This window comes from Dama dama, chromosome 32, assembly GCF_033118175.1.
Source record: "Dama dama isolate Ldn47 chromosome 32, ASM3311817v1, whole genome shotgun sequence".
Taxonomy (NCBI): domain Eukaryota; kingdom Metazoa; phylum Chordata; class Mammalia; order Artiodactyla; family Cervidae; genus Dama; species Dama dama.
In genome coordinates this window covers 18,028,372-18,036,802 of record NC_083712.1, presented here as the reverse complement: position 1 = coordinate 18,036,802, position 8,431 = coordinate 18,028,372, and the positions used below count along the sequence as shown (strand labels likewise).

General features: G+C 36.5%; 1 non-coding gene across 1 annotated transcript; it reads left to right on the top strand.

Moving 5' to 3' along the window:
• Positions 1–7,070: 7,070 nt before the first annotated feature.
• LOC133050681 (U6 spliceosomal RNA) lies at positions 7,071–7,177 on the top strand. Its single transcript, XR_009691663.1, has one exon. It is a non-coding gene; the product is annotated as a U6 spliceosomal RNA (small nuclear RNA).
• Positions 7,178–8,431: the final 1,254 nt, after the last annotated feature.

Genomic DNA, 8,431 nt, shown 5'->3' with positions numbered 1-8,431 from the left:
CAATATAATATAATCGTTTCTTCCTATTGTTATTCTCACTAATGGGAATTGTGGCATTTTTGTTCTGATGTTTTTTCATGTGGCTTGTTTATTTACTTGGAAATCTTCATTTCTGCTCTCAGATGCACCAAAATAGATACTTGGGCATTTTCTGATAAGCAAATACTGCATTCACCCCATCCCTTCTCCCCTCTACACTGCCATACATTTTTGAGAAAGATAACAGTAAAATTTTTAGCAAAAGTAAAAGTAGTCTATATTTAGCTCTGTATGCTCACAAATAATTTAGTACCAAAGACTAGTCAAAGATGTCAGCAAAGTTCAACCCATATTTTTTGTTAATAAAGGCACAGAACAGGAAAAAGACAACTACTGTACTGAGATTCTGTAGCATCTTTGAATTAGTTGCTGGGGCAGTAAAGGATTATGATGCCTAAAACATTTGTTTTTAGCTTTCCTGTTTTGGAAAAATATTTTTAAAAAATAAAAATAATTCAATGTTGCTTTATTTTATAATAATTATATTGTGTTACTTCTTGAATAACCAAAGATATAAGCCTATATATAGACATAACTATATATGTTTATTATATATATTATATATATATATATAATATTTTGCTTAAAAACATTTTTGGTTGTTTATTTTAAGTGCCTCTTTTCAAAATACAAATGTTCAAAATGTTTCCAGTATTACCTGAGGGATTCCATCCTCAGATTGGGGAACATTCAAAATGACATTGAGCAAATCTCCTTGGCTATATCTGAAGCATAAAAATTTCCATTTTATTTTTAATATGCCTCAGTGCATTCAAAATAAAGCCTTTTACATTTCAAATGCATAAGTGATGGGAACACACTCCTTAGTATACTAAGTCCCAAACTCTGACTTCAATCAACATGGAAAAACTGGGATGGCCCAATATTTTAAATCCTCCAAAATGTTACCTTGGCCACCAGGCATAAGTAGAATGGATTAAACTTATATTTAATAGACATATGACCTCCCTCTAATTAAGCAAAGTAGTATCTTAGAAAACTTTTAAAATTTTCAAAGGATGGAAAGAAGGTTTCTAAATGCATCCCATATTTTAAACTCAAGTATTTGTAATTTTTTGAAGATGTAAGGGAAGCATATGAATTGAGTGTATCTCTGTATGTCTTGGATATTTGGCTTTTGTCAGGATTTTAGAGTAATAGTTTTTTGATATAATTGTTAATAATTATTCAACAAATCCCAATTTATACTATTAACTTAAGATGTATTAAATGCAGCTGTCCTTCTGGTTCAGATGGTCAAGAATCCCAGGTGCAGGAGACCTGGGTTCAATCCCTGGGTTAGAAAGATCCACTGGAGAAGGCAATGGAAACCCACTCCAGTATTCTTGCCTGGAGAATCCCCATGGACAGAGGAGCCTGGCAGGCTATAGTCCATGGGGTCTCAGAGAGTTGGACATGACTAAGCACATAAGCCCATTTATCCAGTAAATTATAAATGAGCTCAAAAATAATGCTACAGTTTGTTGCCATTTAAAAAAGAAACAATAACTGAGATAAAACAAGACTAACAGACTGTTTTGAGATTGGACTATTTTAATAATTTGGGTTTTCTAGCCAAATGAATTGTTGCCAGAGATGCTTTACTTTTAATATGATATTAAAAACTATCAAAGTCTGTTATTCCCAGCACTGGTAGGGCCAGTGTCTGGAACATAATAGTTGCTCAGTAAACATCTGAAAGGCTTAGAAGGAAATGCTCTGAACTGAACACATTCAGGAGTGCTCCCTGAATGGTCCTCAGCATGTTCTCTACAAACCATCACAGGAAGAAGGATGGCTCCCTAGTCCCCAGACAAACTTCACCATGTAGAGAAGCTTCCTTATGTTCTGTTTGTGTTTAAATCCTTTCACCCTCAACTCCCCCAAAGACATGAGGAAAGTATACTATGTGTCAACCCTTTTAGAGAGAAGTATTTTTCTAGAATGTTTTTGTATTTTCCTTTCAGAAAGAGACTGAACAATGTGTCTTATAATACATTATTTTGAACATATTCATTTTAGATGACTCCTAACAGTCCCTTGGGTTGGGAAGATACCCTGGAGATGGAAATGACAACCCACTCAATTATTATTGCCTAGGAAGTAACATAGACAGTAGAGCCTGGCAGGCTACAATCCACGCGGTTGCAAAGAGTTGGATACAACTCTCAAATAAACAACAACAACCTACACCACTACACCATATGCTCCAGGAAGATGTGCCCGGTGAAGGTGTTGATCTGTGTGTAAATAGCAGCTGTCATAGCACCAGATATAGACCAGGAACTCCCTACCCATCTCTCAAATGCATTAACAGATCCTAAACACCAAACACTGCAAACCAGGCATAAAAATGTACTGGTGTATATTAAACCAGGTTTTCCTAGTAGGTCAAGGCAGCTTCACTAAGCTAAGTCAAGTCCCCCACTTTTCAAAGTGGTATGCACTCCAAGGGACACCACTGAAAAACGATCCCCTCCTCCTGGCTTCTCAGTCATGAAACAGAAGGTTCTCTATTCCAGAGAGTCAGAGGAATGTTAACTGCCAAGGTTAACATGTCTTTCCTGATTTCATGATGCCTTAAGAGACAGCACCCCACCTTCACTTTTCTTTTTGGACAGAAGTCTTGTAGGAATCGAGGCTAGGTGAAAGAAATTTATTTGGGAGACGTTCCCCAAACAATTAACCCTTTTTTCACATAAAATGCATATGTACTCCTTGAATACACTGACAGATAAACATTCATGTTGATCCTCTTCCTCTCAGAACACACATGAGTAGAATTAAACTATTTTGCTGGCAGCTACTGTGAATGCTGAGCTCTTTGAAACATAATCATTTACTGTACATCCTTCTCCCTCACTATGAAGTGAACTTCCAAACTATTCCTCAGCTTAACACAGAACTCTCTTCAAAGCATAAACACTACTTCACCTTAATTGGTGTCTCTTTTCATAGTTGGAGCTATCACTGACTTCTTGACTCATGTAGATTCTATGAGAAGCACATATAAGGAGAAGACTTTAAACCGTCAGAGAGCAGGAGAGACAGGTAGTAAATCTAAAATGCAGACTTAATTAGAAAGTCATTTGGGAAGAAACTGTAACCTGCTGATTTTATTGCCATCTTCAAAGCAGATTGGGAGATGGCAAAATTCCCTTTGACCAGCAACATGAAATGGTCAAATATAAATTCCATTTTTTTTAGCAATTATTTTCTTTCACTTAAAATGGCCCTCATTTGGGGACTTCTCCAAATGGATAAAAAATCCATCTGCCAGTGCAGGGGACAAGGGCTTGATCCCTGGTCTGGGAAGATCCCAGATGCCACAGAGCAACTAAACCTATGCACCACAACTATGAGGCTACATGCTGCAACCACAAAGCCCTCATGCCTACAGCCTTTGCTCAGCAACAGAGAAGCCACCACATGAGAAGCCTGTCCCCTCAATGAAGAGTAGCCCCTACTCACAGCAAGTAGAGAAAGCCCGTGTGCAGCAACAAAGACTTAGGGCAACCAAAAATAAAAAATAATAATCAAAATATTAAGGAAAAAATGGCCCTCATTTTAACAGATAGGGACTTGCAGAACAAATAGCTAGTAAACTTCTAACTGTGTGTTAATGTAGGAGATGCGGTCTGGGCAACTCAAAAGAATCAGCATAGATATTTATCTCTGATCAGGAATGATCAGCCTTAGCTTAGGAATCAATCTTGGCTTACTGGCACAAGGCAGGCACAGGCTGGCTTGCTCTGCAGCCAAATTCCACCAACCAGGCCCTCTGGCCAACTGACTTACTTCACTGTTTAAACAGAGTAAGCCAGTCACAGGATGTCCAAGATGAAAAGCATTGAAAAACTTTGGGGAACATATACAAAATCTTCCCTTACCATTATTCAAGATTTTGTTTTTATGACAACTTTCTGAAAAAGCTTATCATTTAGACTGTGAGAGAAATAAATTTATTTTTATTTTTGCAGGACTAACAGCAGTTGGAGTGGAAATCATTCTTCACTGCCAAAATCATAAATATGATATCTTGTGAAATTATAAATGTCAAAAGATTTATCATGAGGGCAGCTCTTTATAAACAAAAATCCAAACAAACAATCCATTATTTTAATGTATATTTGAATATATGAGGAATACATATATATGCATACACACATCCTTTTGTACATATTGGCAAGGATATTGTGGAAAATTTAGTGTCAGAAAACATTCATGAATTTCATGTTGGTTTCTTGCAAATGGGGCTGTTTCTCTTCACCCTTTCTCCACTACCACTCAAACCCTGAATGATCTCCAAGAGTTAACTGAAGTTTTTTGTTCTCTATAGAGACTTCTGGCTTATTTCACTTTAAGAAAAATTTCCTCTTGCTTTCAATTTTTCAGGAAATCTGTACTATAGCCTTATCAAAAGATTTATTATTGATGCATTCTTCTTTCAGATTGTTTCATTGTTTTAAAAAATGTAACAGCAGTAAAATAAATAACCACATACTACTGATGCCTATGATCTTAGGCATTTATGTCTAACCCCCTAAATTAGGTTCACTGATGGGATGGCATTGTTTTCAATCACTAAAGGGAGTTTTAAACATTTTCCTACCTCTCTAGAGGATCCTTTCTCCTTTTTGGCCCCGAATGTTCCTATTTACTTTTAAGAGCCTCCTGGAATATCTCCGTTAGTTGGTAGACTTCCCAGATTTCATATGTGGAGCACTCCTGCCCTTCTGGAGCAATCCCAGTCCTCTGTTCATCTTTACATGACAGTGCTCCTCATCTCAGAGCATACTGCACTGTTCTCTCGTCTACACCTCAGTTCCCACCAAGTTCCTAGAAAGCAGGATCATGCATTCCTCTGAATTCCCTATCACACTGTTTACTCCATAATAGAGGCACATATCACGTGTGCCGATTAAAGAATGTCCCTCACCATTCGGCTCTACGGGATTAGGTCATTAGTCACCACAGTTGCTGACCTCCGACACACCCCGAAAGGAGGTGAGGGTAGAGATCAGGAATGAGGCCCTGTGATCCAGGAGAAGCTGGTAGAACAGGCCCCCGGATAGATATTTTTAGAAAAAATTGTATGAATCCAATTTCTTGCTCCACCTCATACCTGAAGAAGCACTAAAAATTATTAACGTAGACACCTGCTCCTCCTGAATTGCAGCAACCTTCTACGGAGATGTGTGCTTGATGACACGTACCCCGTTCACCAAAACCATAGGCATTGTCAACTCTCTCCAACCTTCCTTAGAGCCGAGAGGCTGTTTCCCAGGATATAGTCCTCAGTAAGCCCCAAATAAAGCTGAACTCACAGCTCTCATGATGTGTGAGTCTGTATGCATATATGCATGTGTGTGTCTTTCCTAGTCAACACATGTCAAGAGCTTAAAAAGAATGCTAGTCAGAATGTAGACTCCTGTGTAATGCTTCACACACTTAGCTGTTTTCAAGGCAGGGATAAGTCAAAAGGATTACTAATATCTTTGACTTTTCATCATTAAAAGTGATATGTATTCAATTTGGCTAAAGTCAAAGGATTTATGTTGTCGACTAGCACTGGAGGGAAAACAAGGAAGGAAATCTAAAAAACATGCTCCAGAAATAGAATTTCAACTTTAAATTTTCTTTAAATGGGATCATGACAAACTTTAACTAGTCTACTTTTGGTCTGTAAGTATGCACTATTTTCCCTGTATGGAGTACAATGGATAATTAATATATCAAAAAGCAATATAATGTTAACAATGACGTTAACACAGAATTTATCCCCAAGATACAAAAAATTCAGGAATGTGGATTGTGGTAATCAATCACTTATATCTTTGAGAAAGAAGGCCATGAGATAGTAGTTTTTTTAAGCTGATGCAATAATGGATTTTAACACTATGAGAAATTTGTAGAATCTACTGGCTTACTATAAAATTTAAAAAGTCCTTAAATGTAGCAGTGTTGTGGGAAATACATTCTTTACTTGGTTTAGGTTGTTGTGATACTTGTTTACATTATTAAACGATTATTATAATCTTTATTTGAGGTAAAATCTAGAGAAATGGTTCTCAAAATGTTTTCTCCAGACCAGCAATAACATCACAGGGGAATTTAGAAATGCCAGTTCTCAGGTCTTTCCAACACAAACAAAGGTAAAAGCTGATGGGGGGTAGGGGGCGCAGGGAGGTCACAGCAGAAGCCTTTCCAAAATCTTCCAGATGATTCTCATGTATATTAAAGTCTGAGAACCACTGTGTTAATTTTCTTGAAATCTAAATATCTGTAAACATCTAATTGAAAATTCCGGAAATAAGAAACACAAGAGGAATGCTTCAGTCTCTGATGTAAATGTTGAATCATAGGATATTCTTATCTCTCTCTTCTCCTCTCACAGATTTTCATTGCTTCATTTCCACATTTGTCTCTGAGGTTCCAAAGGTGGGGGCTATTTCATGCTTATTTCTGTACAGTTGGCATCTGAGTCACAGGATTATTATTTCAGGCAGAAAAAACTCTGTTGACAGTTATTTTGATTTTTTGGAATCATCTGTCTTCCTTCACCAGATAACATTTTTTTTTTTTTTTTTAAAGCTGACACTGCTTTCCTAATTCTTGCCCCACTTCTTGGATATGGGGATGAGGAAAGTCTAAGTAGGCCCTCAATACCAACTTGACCTCAAAAATGTTAAATTAAATGAAACAGATATAGGAAAAATGTAATACATTCATCTCAAACTGCTACCTATTGCTCACGTTCCTTTAGTTTTGAGTATGTGTTTGTTTGCATTCACTCAAGTTTGTCTCTTCATTATTTACAATTATCTCTGAAGATTTTTGTAAAAAAATTTTGTTTTTTAGTTTTATATAACAGGAAACCAAAGTTAAACACACAGTTACATATACATGTCACAAATACATATGTGTGTGTGTGTGTGTGTATATATACACACATATATACACCTATTTATATGTATATACATATATTACTCAGCAATAAGCCTTGCTCCTACCTTTAAAAATGTAGGTCAGTGCTCACTTCGGCAGCACATATACTAAAATTGGAATGATACAGAGAAGATTAGCATGGCCCCTGCACAAGGATGACACGCAAACTCGTGAAGCATTCCATATTTTTACAAGACAAGGGTGCCCACTCTCACCACTACTATTCAACATAGTGTTGGAAGTTTTGGCCACAGCAATCAGAGCAGAAAAAGAAGTAAAAGGAATCCAGATAGGAAAAGAAGAAGTGAAACTCTCACTGTTTGCAGATGACATGATCTTCTACATAGAAAACCCTAAAGACTCTTCCAGAAAATTACTAGAGCTAATCAATGAATATAGTAAAGTTGCAGGATATAAAATTAACACACAGAAATCCCTTGCATTCCTATATACTAATAACAAAAAAACAGAAAGAAATTAAGGAAACAATACCATTCACCATTGCAACAAAAAGAATAAAATACTGAGGAGTATATCTACCTAAAGAAACAAAAGACCTATACATAGAAAACTATAAAACATTGATGAAAGAAATCAAAGAGGACACAAACAGATGGAGAAACATACCGTGTTCATGGATTGGAAGAATCAATATTGTCAAAATGGCTATTCTACCCCAAAGCAATCTATAGATTCAATGCAATCCCTATCAAGCTACCAACGGTATTTTTCATAGAAGTAGAACAAAGAATTTCACAATTTGTATGGAAATACAAAAAACCTCGAATAGCCAAAGTAATCTTGAGAAAGAAGAATGGAACTGGAGGAATCAACCTGCCTGACTTCAGACTCTACTACTAAGCCACAGTCATCAAGACAGTATGGTACTGGCACAAAGACAGAAATATAGATCAATGGAACAGAAGAGAAAGCCCAGAGATAAATCCACGAACATATGGACACCTTATCTTTGACAAAGGAGGCAAGGATATACAATGGAAAAAAGACAACCTCTTTAACAAGTGGTGCTGGGAAAACTGGTCAACCACTTGTAAAAGAATGAAACTAGAACACTTTCTAACACCATACACAAAAATAAACTCAAAATGGATTAAAGATCTAAATGTAAATGTAAGACCAGAAACTATAAAACTCCTAGAGGAGAACATAGGCAAAACACTCTCCAACATAAATCACAGCAAGATCCTCTATGACCCACCTCCCAGAATATTGGAAATAAAAGCAAAACTAAACAAATGGGACCTAATTAAACTTAAAAGCTTTTGCACTACAAAGGAAACTATAAGTAAGGTGAAAAGACAGCCCTCAGATTGGGAGAAAATAATAGCAAATGAAGAAACAGACAAAGGATTAATCTCAAAAATATACAAGCAACTCCTGCAGTTCAATTCCAGAAAAATAAATGACCCAACCAAAAAATGGG